Source organism: Chiloscyllium plagiosum, unplaced genomic scaffold (assembly GCF_037043375.1).
Source record: "Chiloscyllium plagiosum isolate Xiang-an unplaced genomic scaffold, Cpla_swu_hap1 HiC_scaffold_46, whole genome shotgun sequence".
NCBI classification, from domain to species: Eukaryota; Metazoa; Chordata; class Chondrichthyes; order Orectolobiformes; family Hemiscylliidae; genus Chiloscyllium; species Chiloscyllium plagiosum.
The window spans coordinates 8,661,264-8,680,371 of NW_028270184.1; the positions used below are offsets into that span (position 1 = coordinate 8,661,264).

Sequence of the window (19,108 nt, forward strand, 5' to 3'; positions counted from 1 at the left end):
AGCACTGAACTACCGACAGTGTGGCACTCCCTCAGTACTGACCCTACGACAGTGCGGCAGTCCCTCAGTACTGACCCTCCGACATTGCGGCACTACCTCAGTCCTGTCCCTCCGACAGTGCAGCACTACCTCAGTACTGACCCTCCGACAATGCGGCACTCCGTCAGCACTGACCCTCCGACAGTGCGGTACTCCCTCAGCACTGACCCTCTGACAGTGTGGCACTCCCTCAGTACTGACCCTCCGACAGTGCGGCACTCCCTCTGTACTGACCCTCCGACAGTGCGGCACTCCCTCAGTTCTGACCCTCCGACAGTGCGGCGCAACCTCAGTACTGACCCTCCGACAGTGCGGCACTCCCTCAGTACTGACCCTCCGACAGTGCGGCACTCCCTGAGCACTGACCCTCCGAGAGTGCAGCACTCCCTCAGTACTGACCCTCCGAGAGTGCGGCACTCCCTGACCACTGACCCTCCGACAGTGCTGCACTCCCTCAGTACTGACTCTCCGACAGTGCGGCACTCCCTCAGTACTGACCCTCCGACAGTGCGGCACTCCCTGAGCACTGACCCTACGACAGTGCGGCACTCCCTCAGTACTGAACCTCCGATAGTGTGGCTCTCCCGCAGTACTGTCCCTCCGAACGTGCGACGCTCAATCAGTACTGACCCTCCAACAGTGCGGCGCTCCCTCAGCACTGACCCTGTGACAGTGCGGCACTCCCTGAGCACTGACCCTACGACAGTGCGGCACTCCCTCAGTACTGAACCTCCGATAGTGTGGCTCTCCCGCAGTACCGTCCCTCCGAACGTGCGGCGCTCGATCAGTACTGACCCTCCAACAGTGCGGCGCTCCCTCAGTACTGACAGTCTGACAGTGCAGCACTCCCTCAGTACTGACCCTCCGACAGTGCGGCACTCCCTTACTACTGTCTCTCCGACAGTGCGGCACTCCCTCAGCACTGACCCTCCGACAGTGCGGCACTCCCTCAGTATTGACGCTCCGACAGTGCGGCATTCCCTCAGTACTGACCCTCTGACAGTGCGGCACTCTCTCAGCACTGACCCACCGACAGTGTGGCACTCCCTCAGTACTGAGTCCCCGACAGTGCGGCACTCCCTCAGTACTGTCCTTCCCACTGTGCAGCACCATCTCAGTACTGACCCCCCGACAGTGCAGCACTCCGTCAGCAATGACCAGCCGGCAGTGTGGTACTCCCTCAGTTCTGACCATCAAACAGTGCGGCACTCCCTCAGCACTGACCCTCCGACAATGTGGGGCTCCCTTAGCACTGACCCTCCGACAGTGCAGCACTCCCTCAGTACTGGCCCTCTGACAGTGCGGCGCTCCCTGAGCACTGACCCTCTGACAGTGCGGCACTCCCTCAGTTCTGACCCACTGACAGTGCGGCACTCCCTCAGCACTGACCCTACGACAGTGCGGCACTCCCTCAGTACTGAACCTCCGATAGTGCGGCTCTCCCGCAGTACCGTCCCTCCGAACGTGCGGCGCTCGATCAGTACTGACCCTCCAACAGTGCGGCGCTCCCTCAGTACTGACAGTCTGACAGTGCAGCACTCCCTCAGTACTGACCCTCCGACAGTGCGGCACTCCCTCAGCACTGACCCTCCGACAGTGCGGCACTCCCTCAGTATTGACGCTCCGACAGTGCGGCATTCCCTCAGTACTATCCCTCTGACAGTGCGGCACTCTCTCAGCACTGACCCACCGACAGTGTGGCACTCCCTCAGTACTGAGTCCCCGACAGTGCGGCACTCCCTCAGTACTGTCCTTCCCACTGTGCAGCACCATCTCAGTACTGACCCCCCGACAGTGCAGCACTCCGTCAGCAATGACCAGCCGGCAGTGTGGTACTCCCTCAGTTCTGACCATCCGACAGTGCGGCACTCCCTCAGCACTGACCCGCCGACAATGTGGGGCTCCCTTAGCACTGACCCTCCGACAGTGCAGCACTCCCTCAGTACTGGCCCTCTGACAGTGCGGCGCTCCCTGAGCACTGACCCTCTGACAGTGCGGCGCTGCCTGAGCACTGACCCTCTGACAGTGCGGCACTCCCTCAGTTCTGACCCACTGACAGTGCGGCACTCCCTCAGCACTGACCCTCCGACAGTGCGGCACTCCCTCAGCACTGACCCTCCGACAGTGCCGCGCTCCCACAAAACTGACCCTCCGACAGTGCGGCATTCCCTCAGCACTGACCCACTGACAGTGCGGCGATCCCTCAGCACTGACCCTCCGACAGTGCCGCGCTCCCACAAAACTGACCCTCCGACAGTGCGGCACTCCCTCAGTACTGACCATTCGACAATGTGGCACTTCCACAGTATGGACCTTCGGACAATGCGGCACTCGGTCAGCACTGACCCTCCGACAGTGCTGTACTCGCTCAGCACTGACCCTCCGACAGTGTGGCACTCCCTCAGTACTGACCCTCCGACAGTGATGGCACTCCCTCAGTACTGACCCTCCGACAGTGCGTCACTCCCTTAGTACTGACCCTCCGACAGTGCGGCAGTCCCTCAGCACTGACCCTCCGACAGTGTGGCACTCCCTCAGTACTGACACGCTGACAGTGCTGCACTCCCTCAGTGCTGACCCTCCGACAGTGCGGCACTCCCTCAGTACTGACACGCTGACAGTGCTGCACTCCCTCAGTGCTGACCCTCCGACAGTGCGGCACTCCCTCAGTACTGACCCTCCGACAGTGCGGCACTCCCTCAGTACTGACACTCCGACAGTGCAGCACTCCCTCAGTACTGACCCTCCGACAGTGCGGCACTCCCTCAGTACTGACCCTCCGACAGTGCGGCACTCCCTCAGTACTGACCCTCCCACAGTGCGGCACTCCCTCAGTACTGACCCTCCGACAGTGCAGCACTCCCTCAGGACTGACCCTCTGACAGTGCGGCTCTCCCTCAGTACTGACCCTCTGACAGTGCGACACTCCCTCAGTACTGAGCCTCTGACAGTGCCGCACTCCCTCAGTACTGACAAGCAGACAGTGCGGCACTCCCTCAGTACTGACCCTCCGACAGTGCTGCACTCACTCAGTACTGACCCTCCGACAGTGCGTCACTCCCTCAGTACTGAACCTCCGACAATGCAGCACTCCCTCAGTACTGACCCTCCGACAGTGCGTCACTCCCTCAGTACTGACACGCTGACAGTGCTGCACTCCCTCTGTACTGACCCTGCAACAGTGCGGCACTCCCTCAGTACTGACACGCTGACAGTGCTGCACTCCCTCAGTCCTGACCCTCCGACAGTGCGGTACTCCCTCAGTACTGACACACTGACAGTGCGGCACTCCCTCAGTACTGACCCTCCGACAGTGCGGCACTCCATCAGTACTGACCCTCCGACAGTGCGGCACTCCCTCAGTACTGACCCTCCGACAGTGCGGCACTCCCTCAGTACTGACCCTCCGACAGTGCGGCACTCCCTCAGCACTGACCCTCCGACAGTGCGGCGCTCCCTCAGTACTGACCCTCCGACAGTGCGGCACTCACTCAGTACTGACCCTCCGACAGTGCGGCACTCCCTCAGTACTGACCCTCCGACAGTGCGGCACTCCCTCTGTGCTGACACGCTGACAGTGCTGCACTCACTCAGTACTGACCTTCCGACAGTGCGGCACTCACTCAGTACTGACCCTCCGACAGTGCGGCACTCCCTCAGCACTGACCCTCCAACAGTGCGGCGCTCCCTCAGTACTGACCCTCCGACAGTGCGGCACTCCCTCAGTGCTGACCCTCCGACAGTGTGGCACTCCCTCAGCACTGACCCTCCGACAGTGCGGCGCTCCCTCAGTACTGACCCTCCGACAGTGCGGCACTCCCTCAGGACTGACACGCTGACAGTGCGGCACTCCCTCAGTACTGACCCTCCGACAGTGCGGCACTCCATCGGTACTGACCCTCCGACAGTGCGGCACTCCCTCAGTACTGACCCTCCGACAGTGCGGCACTCCCTCAGTACTGACCCTCCGACAGTGCGGCACTCGCTCAGCACTGACCCTCCGACAGTGCGGCACTCCCTCAGTACTGACCCTACGAGAGTGCGGCGCTCCCTCAGTACTGACCCTCCGACAGTGCGGCACTCACTCAGTACTGACCCTCCGACATTGCGGCACTCCCTCTGTGCTGACACGCTGACAGTGCTGCACTCACTCAGTACTGACCCTCCGACAGTGCGGCACTCCCTCAGTACTGACCCTCCGACAGTGCGGCACACCCTCAGTACTGACCCTCCGACAGTGCGGCACTCCCTCAGCACTGACCCTCCGACAGTGCGGCGCTCCCTCAGTACTGACCCTCCGACAGGGCAGCACTCACTCAGTACTGATCCACCGATAGTGCGGCACTCCCTCAGTCCTGACCCTCCGACAGTACGGCAATCCCTCAGTACTGACCCTCCGACAGTGTGGCACTCCCTCAGTACTGAGCCTCTGACAGTGCGGCACTCCCTCAGTACTGACCCTCCGACAGTGCAGCACTCCCTCAGTACTGATCCACTGACAGTGCGGCACTCCTTCAGTACTCACCCTCCGACAGTGCGGCACTCCCTCAGTACTGACCCTCTGACAGTGCAGCACTCCCTCAGGACTGACCCTCTGACAGTGCGGCGCTTCCTCAGCACTGACCATCCGACTGTGCGGCGCTCCCTCAGCACTGAACCTCCGACAGTGCGGCGCTCCCTCAGTACTGACCATCCGACAGTGCGGCGCTCCCTCAGTAGTGACCCTCCGACAGTGCGGCGCTCCTTCTGCACTGACCCTCCGACAGTGCGGCACTCCCTCAGCACTGAACCTCCGACAGTGTGGCGCTACCTCAGCACTGACGCTCCAAACGTGCGGCGCTCCCTCAGCACTGACCCTCCGACACTGCGACGCTCCCTCAGTACTGACCCTCTGACAGTGCGGCACTCCCTCAGTACTGACTCTCCGACAGTGCGGCGTACCCTCAGTACTGACCCTCCGACAGTGCGGCACTCCCTCAGTACTGACCCTCTGACAGTGCGGCACTCCCTCAGTACTGACCCTCCGACAGTGCGGCACTCCCTCAGCACTGACCCTCCGACAGTGCGGCGCTCCCTCAGTGCTGACCTTCCGCAAGTGCGGCGCTCCCTCAGCACTGACCCTCTGACAGTGCGGTGCTCCCTCAGTACTGACACGCTGACAGTGCGGAGCTCCCTCAGTACTGACTCTCCGACAGTGCGGCACTCCCTCAGTACTGACACGCTGACAGTGCGGAGCTCCCTCAGTACTGACCCTCCGATAGTGTGGCTCTCCCGCAGTACTGACCCTCTGACAGTGCAGCGCTCCCTCAGCACTGATCCACCGATAGTGCGGCACTCCCTCAGTACTGACCCTCCGACAGTGCGGCACTCCCTCAGTACTGACCCTTCGACAATGCGGCACTCCCTCAGTACTGACCCTTCGACAATGCGGCACTCCCTCAGTACTGACCCTCCGACAATGCGGCACTCCGTTAGCACTGACCCTCTGACAGTGCGGCACTCCCTCAGTACTGACCCTCTGACAGTGCGGCACTCCCTCAGTACTGACCCTCCGACAGTGCAGCACTCCCTCAGCACTGAACCAACGACAGTGCGGCACTCCCTCAGTACTGACCCTCCGACAGTGCGGCACTCCCTCAGCACTGACCCTCCGACAGTGCGGCGCTCCCTCAGTGCTGACCTTCCGCAAGTGCGGCGCTCCCTCAGCACTGACCCTCTGACAGTGCGGTGCTCCCTCAGTACTGACACGCTGACAGTGCGGCACTCCCTCAGTACTGACCCTCCGACAGTGCGGCACTCCCTCAGTACTGACCCTTCGACAATGCGGCACTCCCTCAGTACTGACCCTTCGACAATGCGGCACTCCCTCAGTACTGACCCTCCGACAATGCGGCACTCCGTTAGCACTGACCCTCTGACAGTGCGGCACTCCCTCAGTACTGACCCTCTGACAGTGCGGCACTCCCTCAGTACTGACCCTCCGACAGTGCAGCACTCCCTCAGCACTGAACCAACGACAGTGCGGTGCTCCCTCAGTACTGACACGCTGACAGTGCGGCACTCCCTCAGTACTGACCCTCCGACAGTGCGGCACTCCCTCAGTACTGACCCTTCGACAATGCGGCACTCCCTCAGTACTGACCCTTCGACAATGCGGCACTCCCTCAGTACTGACCCTCCGACAATGCGGCACTCCGTTAGCACTGACCCTCTGACAGTGCGGCACTCCCTCAGTACTGACCCTCTGACAGTGCGGCACTCCCTCAGCACTGAACCAACGACAGTGCGGCACTCCCTCAGTACTGACCCTCCGACAGTGCGGCACTCCCTCAGCACTGACCCTCCGACAGTGCGGCGCTCCCTCAGTGCTGACCTTCCGCAAGTGCGGCGCTCCCTCAGCACTGACCCTCTGACAGTGCGGTGCTCCCTCAGTACTGACACGCTGACAGTGCGGAGCTCCCTCAGTACTGACTCTCCGACAGTGCGGCACTCCCTCAGTACTGACCCTCCGACAGTGCGGCACTCCCTCAGTACTGACACGCTGACAGTGCGGAGCTCCCTCAGCACTGACCCTCCGACAGTGCGGCACTCCCTCAGTACTGACCCTCCGACAGTGCGGTGCTCCCTCAGCACTGACCCTCCAACTGTGCGGCACTCCCTCAGTACTGACCTTCCGACAGTGCGGCACTCCCTCAGTACTGACCCTCCGACAGTGTGGCGCTCCCTCAGCACTGACCCTACGACAGTGCAGCACTGCCTCAGTACTGGCCCTCCGACAGTGCGGCACTCCCTCAGCACTGACCCTCCGACAATGTGGCACTCCCTCAGTACTGACCCTCCGACAGTGCGGCACTCCCTCAGTACTGACCCTCCGACAGTGCGGCACTCCCTCAGTACTGACCCTCCGACAGTGCGGCGCTCCCTCAGTACTGACCCTCTGACAGTGCAGCACTCCCTCAGCACTGAACCAACGACAGTGTGGCTCTCCCTCAGTACTGACCCTACGACAGTGCGGCAGTCCCTCAGTACTGACCCTCCGACATTACGGCACTACCTCAGTGCTGTCCCTCCGACAGTGCACCACAACCTCAGTACTGACCCACCGACAGTGCGGCACTCCCTGAGCACTGACCCTCCGACAGTGCGGCACTCCCTCAGTACTGAGCCTCCGATAGTGTGGCTCTCCCGCAGTACTGTCCCTCCGAACGTGCGGCGCTCCCACAGCACTGACCCTCTGACAGTGCGGCGCTCGATCAGTACTGACCCTCCAACAGTGCGGCGCTCCCTCAGTACTGACCCTCCGACAGTGCGGCAGTCCCTCAGCACTGACCCTCCGACAGTGCGGCACTCCCTCACCACTGACGCACCGAAAGTGCGGGGCTCACTCAGCATTGACCCAATGACAGTGCAGCACTCCCTCAGTACTGACCCTCTGACATTGCGGCGCTACCTGAGCACTGACCCTCCGACAGTGTGGTGATCCCTCAGCACAGACCCCCTGACAGTGCAGCACTCCCTCGGAGTTTCAGTTCTGACAGTGTGGCGCTCCCTCAGTACTGACCCTCCAACAGTGCGGTGCTCCCTCAGCACTGACCCTCCAACTGTGCGGCACTCCCTCAGTACTGACCTTCCGACAGTGCGGCACTCCCTCAGTACTGACCCTCCGACAGTGTGGCGCACCCTCAGCACTGACCCTACGACAGTGCAGCACTGCCTCAGTACTGGCCCTCCGACAGTGCGGCACTCCCTCAGCACTGACCCTCCGACAATGTGGCACTCCCTCAGTACTGACCCTCCGACAGTGCGGCACTCCCTCAGTACTGACCCTCCGACAGTGCGGCACTCCCTCAGTACTGACCCTCCGACAGTGCGGCGCTCCCTCAGTACTGACCCTCTGACAGTGCAGCACTCCCTCAGTGCTGACCCTCCGACAGTGCGGCACTCCCTCAGTACTGACCCTCCGACAGTGCGGCACTCCCTCAGTACTGACCCTCTGACAGTGCGGCACTCCCTCAGTCCTGACCCTCTGACAGTGCGGCACTCCCTCAGTACTGACCCTCCGACAGTGCAGCACTCCCTCAGTACTGATCCACTGACAGTGCGGCACTCCTTCAGTACTCACCCTCCGACAGTGCGGCACTCCCTCAGTACTGACCCTCTGACAGTGCAGCACTCCCTCAGGACTGACCCTCTGACAGTGCGGCGCTTCCTCAGCACTGACCCTCCGACTGTGCGGCGCTCCCTCAGCACTGAACCTCCGACAGTGCGGCGCTCCCTCAGTACTGACCCTCCGACAGTGCGGCGCTCCCTCAGTAGTGACCCTCCGACAGTGCGGCGCTCCTTCTGCACTGACCCTCCGACAGTGCGGCACTCCCTCAGCACTGAACCTCCGACAGTGTGGCGCTACCTCAGCACTGACGCTCCAAACGTGCGGCGCTCCCTCAGCACTGACCCTCCGACACTGCGACGCTCCCTCAGTACTGACCCTCTGACAGTGCGGCACTCCCTCAGTACTGACTCTCCGACAGTGCGGCGTACCCTCAGTACTGACCCTCCGACAGTGCGGCACTGCCTCAGTACTGACCCTCTGACAGTGCGGCACTCCCTCAGTACTGACCCTCCGACAGTGCGGCACTCCCTCAGCACTGACCCTCCGACAGTGCGGCGCTCCCTCAGTGCTGACCTTCCGCAAGTGCGGCGCTCCCTCAGTACTGACCCTCTGACAGTGCGGCGTACCCTCAGTACTGACCCTCCGACAGTGCGGCACTCCCTCAGTACTGACCCTCTGACAGTGCGGCACTCCCTCAGCACTGACCCTCCGACAGTGCGGCACTCCCTCAGCACTGACCCTCCGACAGTGCGGCACTCCCTCAGCACTGACCCTCCGACAATGTGGCACTCCCTCAGTACTGACCCTCCGACAGTGCGGCACTCCCTCAGTACTGACCCTCCGACAGTGCGGCACTCCCTCAGTACTGACCCTCCGACAGTGCGGCGCTCCCTCAGTACTGACCCTCTGACAGTGCAGCACTCCCTCAGTGCTGACGCTCCGACAGTGCAGCACTCCCTCAGTACTGACCCTCCGACAGTGCGGCACTCCCTCAGTACTGACCCTCTGACAGTGCGGCACTCCCTCAGTACTGACCCTCCGACAGTGCGGCACTCCCTCAGTACTGACCCTCCGACAGTGTGGCGCTCACTCTGCACTGACCCTCCGACAGTGCGGCACTCCCTCAGCACTGACCCTCCGACAGTGCGGCACTCCCTCAGTACTGACCCTCCGACAGTGCAGCACTCCCTCAGTACTGACCCTCCGACAGTGCGGCACTCCCTCAGTACTGACCCTCCGACAGTGCAGCACTCCCTCAGTACTGACCCTCTGAAAGTGCGGCACTCCCTCAGTACTGACACTCCGACAGTGCAGCACTCCCTCAGTACTGACCCTCCGACAGTGCGGCACTCCCTCAGTACTGACCCTCCGACAGTGCGGCACTCCCTCCGTACTGACCCTCCCACAGTGCGGCACTCCCTCAGTACTGACCCTCCGACAGTGCAGCACTCCCTCAGGACTGACCCTCTGACAGTGCGGCTCTCCCTCAGTACTGACCCTCCGACAGTGCGACACTCCCTCAGTACTGAGCCTCTGACAGTGCCGCACTCCCTCAGTACTGACAAGCAGACAGTGCGGCACTCCCTCAGTACTGACCCTCCGACAGTGGTGCACTCACTCAGTACTGACCCTCCGACAGTGCGTCACTCCCTCAGTACTGAACCTCCGACAATGCAGCACTCCCTCAGTACTGACCCTCCGACAGTGCGTCACTCCCTCAGTACTGACACGCTGACAGTGCTGCACTCCCTCTGTACTGACCCTGCAACAGTGCGGCAATCCCTCAGTACTGACACGCTGACAGTGCTGCACTCCCTCAGTCCTGACCCTCCGACAGTGCGGTACTCCCTCAGTACTGACACACTGACTGTGCGGCACTCCCTCAGTACTGACCCTCCGACAGTGCGGCACTCCATCAGTACTGACCCTCCGACAGTGCGGCACTCCCTCAGTACTGACCCTCCGACAGTGCGGCACTCCCTCAGTACTGACCCTCCGACAGTGCGGCACTCCCTCAGCACTGACCCTCCGACAGTGCGGCGCTCCCTCAGTACTGACCCTCCGACAGTGCTGCACTCACTCAGTACTGACCCTCCGACAGTGCGGCACTCCCTCAGTACTGACCCTCCGACAGTGCGGCACTCCCTCTGTGCTGACACGCTGACAGTGGTGCACTCACTCAGTACTGACCTTCCGACAGTGCGGCACTCCCTCAGCACTGAACCAACGACAGTGTGGCACTCCCTCAGTACTGACCCTCCGACAGTGCGGCACTCCCTCAGCACTGACCCTCCAACAGTGCGGCGCTCCCTCAGTACTGACCCTCCGACAGTGCGGCACTCCCTCAGTGCTGACCCTCCGACAGTGTGGCACTCCCTCAGCACTGACCCTCCGACAGTGCGGCGCTCCCTCAGTACTGACTCTCCGACAGTGCGGCACTCCCTCAGGACTGACACGCTGACAGTGCGGCACTCCCTCAGTACTGTCCCTCCGACAGTGCGGCACTCCATCGGTACTGACCCTCCGACAGTGCGGCACTCCCTCAGTACTGACCCTCCGACAGTGCGGCACTCCCTCAGTACTGACCCTCCGACAGTGCGGCACTCGCTCAGCACTGACCCTCCGACAGTGCGGCACTCCCTCAGTACTGACCCTACGAGAGTGCGGCGCTCCCTCAGTACTGACCCTCCGACAGTGCGGCACTCACTCAGTACTGACCCTCCGACATTGCGGCACTCCCTCTGTGCTGACACGCTGACAGTGCTGCACTCACTCAGTACTGACCCTCCGACAGTGCGGCACTCCCTCAGTACTGACCCTCCGACAGTGCGGCACTCCCTCAGTACTGACCCTCCGACAGTGCGGCACTCCCTCAGCACTGACCCTCCGACAGTGCGGCGCTCCCTCAGTACTGACCCTCCGACAGTGCAGCACTCACTCAGTACTGATCCACCGATAGTGCGGCACTCCCTCAGTACTGACCCTCCGACAGTACGGCAATCCCTCAGTACTGACCCTCCGACAGTGTGGCACTCACTCAGTACTGACCCTCCGACAGTGCAGCACTCCCTCAGTACTGATCCACTGACAGTGCGGCACTCCTTCAGTACTCACCCTCCGACAGTGCGGCACTCCCTCAGGACTGACCCTCTGACAGTGCGGCGCTTCCTCAGCACTGACCCTCCGACTGTGCGGCGCTCCCTCAGCACTGACCCTCCGACAGTGCGGCGCTCCCTCAGTACTGACCCTCCGACAGTGCGGCGCTCCCTCAGTAGTGACCCTCCGACAGTGCGGCGCTCCTTCTGCACTGACCCTCCGACAGTGCGGCACTCCCTCAGCACTGAACCTCCGACAGTGCGGCGCTCCCTCAGCACTTACCCTCCAACAGTGTGGCGCTACCTCAGCACTGACGCTCCAAACGTGCGGCGCTCCCTCAGCACTGACCCTCCGACACTGCGACGCTCCCTCAGTACTGACCCTCTGACAGTGCAGCGCTCCCTCAGTACTGACTCTCCGACAGTGCGGCGTACCCTCAGTACTGACCCTCCGACAGTGCGGCACTCCCTCAGTACTGACCCTCCGACAGTGCGGCACTCCCTCAGCACTGACCCTCCGACAGTGCGGTGCTCCCTCAGTAGTGACCCTCCGACAGTGCGGCGCTCCCTCTGCACTGACCCTCCGACAGTGCGGAGCTCCCTCAGTACTGACCCTCCGACATTGCGGCACTCCCTCAGTACTGACACGCTGACAGTGCGGAGCTCCCTCAGCACTGACCCTCCGACAGTGCGGCGCTCCCTCAGTACTGACCCTCCGACAGTGCGGCGCTCCCTCAGTGCTGACTTTCCGCAAGTGCGGCGCTCCCTCAGCACTGACCCTCCGACATTGCGGCACTCCCTCAGTACTGACACGCTGACAGTGCAGCACTCCCTCAGTACTGACCCTCCGACAGTGCGGCACTCCCTCAGTACTGACCCTCCGACAGTGCGGCACTCCCTCAGTACTGACCCTCCGACAGTGCGGCACTCCCTCAGCACTGACCCTCCGACAGTGCTGCACTCCCTCAGTACTGACCCTCCGACAGTGCTGCACTCCCTCAGTACTGACCCTCCGACAGTGCAGCACTCCCTCAGTACTGATCCTCCGACAGTGCTGCACTCCCTCAGTACTGACCCTCCGACAGTGCTGCACTCCCTCAGTACTGACCCTCCGACAGTGCGGCACTCCCTCAGTACTGACCCTCTGACAGTGCGGCACTCCCTCAGTACTGACCCTCCGACAGTGCGGCACTCCCTCAGTACTGACCCTCCGACAGTGCGGCACTCCCTCAGTACTGACCCTCCGACAGTGCGGCACTCCCTCAGTACTGACCCTCCGACAGTGCGGCACTCCCTCAGCACTGACCCTCCGACAGTGCTGCACTCCCTCAGTACTGACCCTCCGACAGTGCTGCACTCCCTCAGTACTGACCCTCCGACAGTGCAGCACTCCCTCAGTACTGATCCTCCGACAGTGCTGCACTCCCTCAGTACTGACCCTCCGACAGTGCTGCACTCCCTCAGTACTGACCCTCCGACAGTGCTGCACTCCCTCAGTACTGACCCTCCGACAGTGCAGCACTCCCTCAGTACTGATCCTCCGACAGTGCTGCACTCCCTCAGTACTGACCCTCCGACAGTGCTGCACTCCCTCAGTACTGACCCTCCGACAGTGCTGCACTCCCTCAGTACTGACCCTCCGACAGTGCGGCACTCCCTCAGTACTGACCCTCTGACAGTGCGGCACTCCCTCAGCACTGACCCTCCGACAGTGCTGCACTCCCTCAGTACTGACCCTCCGACAGTGCAGCACTCCCTCAGTACTGATCCTCCGACAGTGCTGCACTCCCTCAGTACTGACCCTCCGACAGTGCTGCACTCCCTCAGTACTGACCCTCCGACAGTGCTGCACTCCCTCAGTACTGACCCTCCGATAGTGTGGCTCTCCCGCAGTACTGTCCGTCCGAACGTGCCACGCTCCCAGAGCACTGACCCTCCGACAATGCGGCACTCCCTCAGTAGTGAACCTCCGACAATGCGGCACTCCGTTAGCACTGACCCTCTGACAGTGCGGCTCTCCATCAGCACTGACCCTCCGACAGTGCGGCACTCCCTCAGTACTGACCCTATGACAGTGCGGCGCTCCCTCAGCACTGACCCTCCGACAGTGCGGCACTCCCTCAGTACTGACCCTCCGACAGTGCAGCACTCCCTCAATACTACCCTCCGACAGTGCGGCACTCCCTCAGTACTGACTCTCCGACAGTGCGGCACGCCCTCAGCATTGACCCTCCGACAGTGCGGCACTCCCTCAGCACTGACGCTCAGCACTGACCCTCTCACACTGCGGCGCTGCCTGAGCACTGACCCTCCGACAGTGTGGTGATCCCTCAGCACTGACCCTCTGACAGTGCGGCACTCCCTCGGAGGTTCAGTACTGACAGTGTCGCGCTCCCTCAGCACTGAGCCTCCGACTCTGCGGCGCTCCCTCAGTACTGACCCTCCGACAGTGCGGCGATCCCTCAGTACTGACCCTCTGACAGTGCGGCGCTCCCTCAGTACTGACCCTCCGACAGTGCGGCACTCCCTCAGCACTGACCCTCCGACAGTGCAGCACTCCCTCAGTCCTGATCCACTGACAGTGCGGCACTCCTTCAGTACTCACCCTCCGACAGTGCGGCACTCCCTCAGGACTGACCCTCTGACAGTGCGGCGCTTCCTCAGCACTGACCCTCCGACTGTGCGGCGCTCCCTCAGCACTGAACCTCCGACAGTGCGGCGCTCCCTCAGTACTGACCCTCCGACAATGCGGCGCTCCCTCAGTAGTGACCCTCCGACAGTGCGGCGCTCCTTCTGCACTGACCCTCCGACAGTGCGGCACTCCCTCAGCACTGAACCTCCGACAGTGCGGCGCTCCCTCAGCACTGACCCTCCGACAGTGTGGCGCTACCTCAGCACTGACGCTCCAAACGTGCGGCGCTCCCTCAGCACTGACCCTCCGACACTGCGACGCTCCCTCAGTACTGACCCTCTGACAGTGCAGCGCTCCCTCAGTACTGACTCTCCGACAGTGCGGCGCTCCCTCAGTACTGACCCTCTGACAGTGCAGCGCTCCCTCAGTACTGACTCTCCGACAGTGCGGCGTACCCTCAGTACTGACCCTCCGACAGTGCGGCACTCCCTCAGCACTGACCCTCCGACAGTGCGGCGCTCCCTCAGTGCTGACCTTCCGCAAGTGCGGCGCTCCCTCAGTACTGACCCTCCGACAGTGCTGCACTCCCTCAGTAGTGACCCTCCGACAGTGCTGCACTCCCTCAGTACTGACCCTCCGACAGTGCTGCACTCCCTCAGTAGTGACCCTCCGACAGTGCGGCGCTCCCTCTGCACTGACCCTCCGACAGTGCGGCACTCCCTCAGCACTGACCCTCCGACAGTGCGGCACTCCCTCAGTACTGACCCTCCGACAGTGCGGCGCTCCCTCAGTACTGACCCTCCGACAGTGCGGAGCTCCCTCAGCACTGACCCTCCGACAGTGCGGAGCTCCCTCAGCACTGACCCTCCGACAGTGCGGCACTCCCTCAGCACTGACCCTCCGACAGTGCGGCACTCCCTCAGTACTGACCCTCCGACAGTGCGGCCCTCCCTCAGCACTGACCCTCCGACAGTGCGGCACTCCCTCAGCACTGACCCTCCGACAGTGCGGCACTCCCTCAGTACTGACCCTCCGACAGTGCGGCACTCCCTCAGTACTGACCCTCCGACAGTGCGGCACTCCCTCAGTACTGACCCTCCGACAGTGCGGCACTCCCTCAGTACTGACCCTCTGACAGTGCAGCACTCCCTCAGTACTGACCCTCCGACAGTGCGGCACTCCCTCAGTACTGACCCTCCGACAGTGCGGCACTCCCTCAGTACTGACCCTCCGACAGTGCGGCACTCCCTCAGTACTGACCCTCCGACAGTGCGGCACTCCCTCAGTACTGACCCTCCGACAGTGCGGCACTCCCTCAGTACTGACTCTCCGACAGTGCGGCACTCCCTCAGTACTGACTCTCCGACAGTGCGGCACTCCCTCAGTACTGACTCTCCGACAGTGCGGCACTCCCTCAGTACTGACCCTCCGATAGTGTGGCTCTCCCGCAGTACTGTCCGTCCGAACGTGCCGCGCTCCCAGAGCACTGACCCTCCGACAATGCGGCACTCCCTCAGTAGTGAACCTCCGATAGTGTGGCTCTCCCGCAGTACTGACCCTCTGACAGTGCGGCACTCCCTCAGCACTGATCCACCGATAGTGTGGCCCTCCCTCAGTACTGACCTTCCGACAGTGCGGCACTCCCTCAGTACTGACCCTTCGACAATGCGGCACTCCCTCAGTACTGACCCTCCCACAGTGCGGCACTCCCTCAGCACTGACCCTTCGACAATGCGGCACTCCCTCAGTACGGATCCTCCGACAATGCGGAACTCCGTTAGCACTGACCCTCTGACAGTGCGGCTCTCCATCAGCACTGACCCTCCGACAGTGCGGCACTCCCTCAGTACTGACCCTCCGACCGTGCGGCACTCCCTCAGTACTGACTCTCCGACAGTGCGGCACGCCCTCAGCATTGACCCTCCGACAGTGCGGCACTCCCTCAGCACTGACGCTCCGAAAGTGCGGGGCTCCCTCAGCACTGACCCTCTCACATTGCCGCGCTGCCTGAGCACTGACCCTCCGACAGTGTGGTGATCCCTCAGCACTGACCCTCTGACAGTGCGGCACTCTCTCGGAGGTTCAGTACTGACAGTGTCGCGCTCCCTCAGCACTGAGCCTCCGACTCTGCGGCGCTCCCTCAGTACTGACCCTCCGACAGTGCGGCGATCCCTCAGTACTGACCCTCTGACAGTGCGGCGCTCCCTCAGCACTGACCCTCCGACAGTGCGGCACTCCCTCAGTACTGACCCTCCGACAGTGCGGCACTCCTACAGCACTGACCCTCCGACAGTGCGGCACTCCCTCAGTACTGACCCTCCGACAGTGCGGCACTCCCTCAGTACTGACCCTCTGACAGTGCGGCGCTCCCTCAGCACTGAACCAACGACAGTGTGGCACTCCCTCAGTACTGACCCTCCGAAGGTGCAGCACTCCCTCAGTCCTGACCATCTGACAATGCAGCACTCCCTCAGCACTGAACCAACGACAGTGTGGCACTCCCTCAGTACTGACCCTCCGACAGTGCGGCACTCCCTCAGCACTGACCCTCCGACAGTGCGGCACTCCCTCAGTACTGACCCTCCGACAGTGCGGCACTCCTACAGCACTGACCCTCCGACAGTGCGGCACTCCCTCAGTACTGACCCTCCGACAGTGCGGCACTCCCTCAGTACTGACCCTCCGACCGAGTGGCACTCCCTCAGTACTGACCCTCCGACAGTGCGGCACTCACTCAGTACTGACCCTCCGACAGTGCGGCACTCCCTCAGTACTGACCCTCCGACAGTGCGACACTCCCTCAGCACTGACCCTCCGACAGTGCGGCACTCCCTCAGTACTGACCCTCCGACAGTGGCGCACTCCCTCAGTACTGACCCCCCGACAGTGCGGCACTCCCTCAGCACTGACCCTCCGACAGTGGGGCACTCCCTCAGTACTGCCCCACCGACAGTGCGGCCCTCCCTCAGTACTGACCCTCTGACAGTGCGGCACTCCCTCAGCACTGACCCTCCGACAGTGCGGCACTCCCTCAGTACTGACCCTCCGACAGTCCGGCACTCCCTCAGTACTGACCCTCCGACAGTGTGGCACTCCCTCAGTACTGACCCTCTGACAGTGCGACACTCCCTCAGCACTGACCCTCCAACAGTGTGGCCTTCCCTCAGTACTGACCCTCCGAAAGTGTGGCACTCCCTCAGTACTGACCCTCTGACAGTGCGGCGCTCCCTCAGTACTGACCCTCCGACAGTGGGGCACTCCCTCAGCACTGACCCTCCGACAGTGCGACACTCCCTCAGTACTGACCCTCCGACAGTGTGGCACTCCCTCAGTACTGACCCTCCGACAGTGCGGCGCTCCCTCAGTACTGACCCTCTGACAGTGCGGCACTCCCTCAGCACTGACCCTCCGACAGTGCGGCACTCCCTCAGTACTGACCCTCCGACAGTGCGGCACTCCCTCAGTACTGACACGCTGACAGTGCGGCTCTCCGACAGTGCGGCACTCCCTCAGCACTGACCCTCCGACAGTGCGGCACTCCCTCAGTACTGACCCTCCGACAGTGCGGCACTCCCTCAGCACTGACCCTCCGACAGTGCGGCACTCCCTCAGCACTGACCGTCCGACAGTGCGGCGCTCCCTCAGCATTGACCCTCCGACAGTGTGGCACTCCCTCTGCACTGATCCTCCGACAGTGCGGTGTCCCTCAACCTCAGCTCTGCACCGGTGAACCTTCCCTGATGACAGAGTGGGTGCCTGCGCTGAGGCTGGCCTTCCCTCGTCTGAAAGAAACAAAGGAGAGTTGGAGTACCGTCGAAGCAAGTCGTTCAGAGTTGTCGTGACCCAAGTGGGTGTTGGATGTTGAATTTCTGGCCCAGATGTCGGGTCGCTACCACTGCTTCTCAGGAGCGTTTGGAGACAGGTTCATGTCCTTGCGAGTGGAGGCTTCTTGGATGTTCTCCGGATGTTTCCTGCTCCCTTCCTGCGTCCTCTTACCTCCTCCAGCTCTCTCCCCACATCGGGCAGGGGAGCACGGCTGTCTTTGGTGTACTCACCAGTGCCATCCCATTCATCTCCCTCCGGAGAGGGTTTGGGGAGACTGCTCCCTGTCTCAGACGAGCAATCCACTCCCAGTTCAATCGCAACGAGTCATCTGCCTTACAAAAGCGGCAGAGCAAGATCTCGGAGTTGCAATCTGGCTCACGTTTTTGTTTTGGCTGTTACGTGTTTGCTTTTTCCCTTTCTCGAACCTATCCTTCCGTGTTGATCTGTTCAGAGATGTTATCACACAATGGGATTCTGAACCCAGGTCTGTCAGTCCAGTGATAGGGACACTACCACTGCACCACACAAGGTAGTGATGCCATACCCAGTTGGGCAGCACGGGGACTCAGTGGTTAGCACTGCTGCCTCACGGGGTCAGGGACTCGGGTTCGATACCCCCCTCGGGCAACTGTCTGGGTGGAGTTTGTACATTCTCCCTGTCTGCGTGGGGTTTCCTCCGAGTGCTCTGGTTTCCTCCCACAGTCCAAAGCTGTGCAGGTTAGGGTGGATTGGCCGTGCTAAATTGTCCCATAGTGCCCAGGGATGTGCAGGTTAGGGTGGATTGGCCGTGCTAAATTGCCCCATAGTGCCCAGGGATGTGCAGGTTAGGGTGGATTGGCTGTGCTAAATTGTCCCATAGTGCCCAGGGATGTGCAGGTTAGGGTGGATTGGCCGTGCTAAATTATCCCATAGTGCCCAGGGATGTGCAGGTTAGGGTGGATTGGCCGTGCTAAATTGTCCCATAGTGTCCAGGGATGTGCAGGTTAGGGTGGATTGGCCGTGCTAAATTATCCCATAGTGCCCAGGGATGTCCAGGTTAGGGTGGATTGGCCGTGCTAAATTGTCCCATAGTGCCCAGGGATGTGCAGGTTAGGGTGGATTGGCCGTGCTAAATTGTCCCATAGTGCCCAGCGATGTACAGGTTAGGGTGGATTGGCCGTGCTAAATTGTCCCATAGTGCCCAGGGATGTGCAGGTTAGGGTGGATTGGCCGTGCTAAATTGTCCCATAGTGCCCAGGGATGTGCAGGTTAGGGTGGATTGGCCGTGCTAAATTGTCCCATAGTGCCCAGGGATGTGCAGGTTAGGGTGGATTGGCCGTGCTAAATTGTCCCATAGTGCCCAGGGATGTGCAGGTTAGGGTGGATTGGCCGTGCTAAATTGTCCCATAGTGCCCAGGGATGTGCAGG

At 61.8% G+C, this 19,108-nt stretch overlaps 1 protein-coding gene and 2 pseudogenes across 1 annotated transcript in view; all 3 read left to right on the forward strand.

The window, feature by feature from the left end:
- The window catches only part of LOC148136203 (uncharacterized), a 51,425-nt pseudogene extending 50,988 nt beyond the window's left edge, over positions 1-437 (forward strand).
- LOC122543998 (neurexin-1-like) overlaps positions 1-19,108 on the forward strand; it is a 1,169,973-nt gene that overhangs the window by 1,100,666 nt on the left and 50,199 nt on the right. The gene's annotated exons all lie outside the window — the stretch shown is intronic.
- LOC148136204 (uncharacterized) lies at positions 1,193-12,219 on the forward strand (annotated as a pseudogene).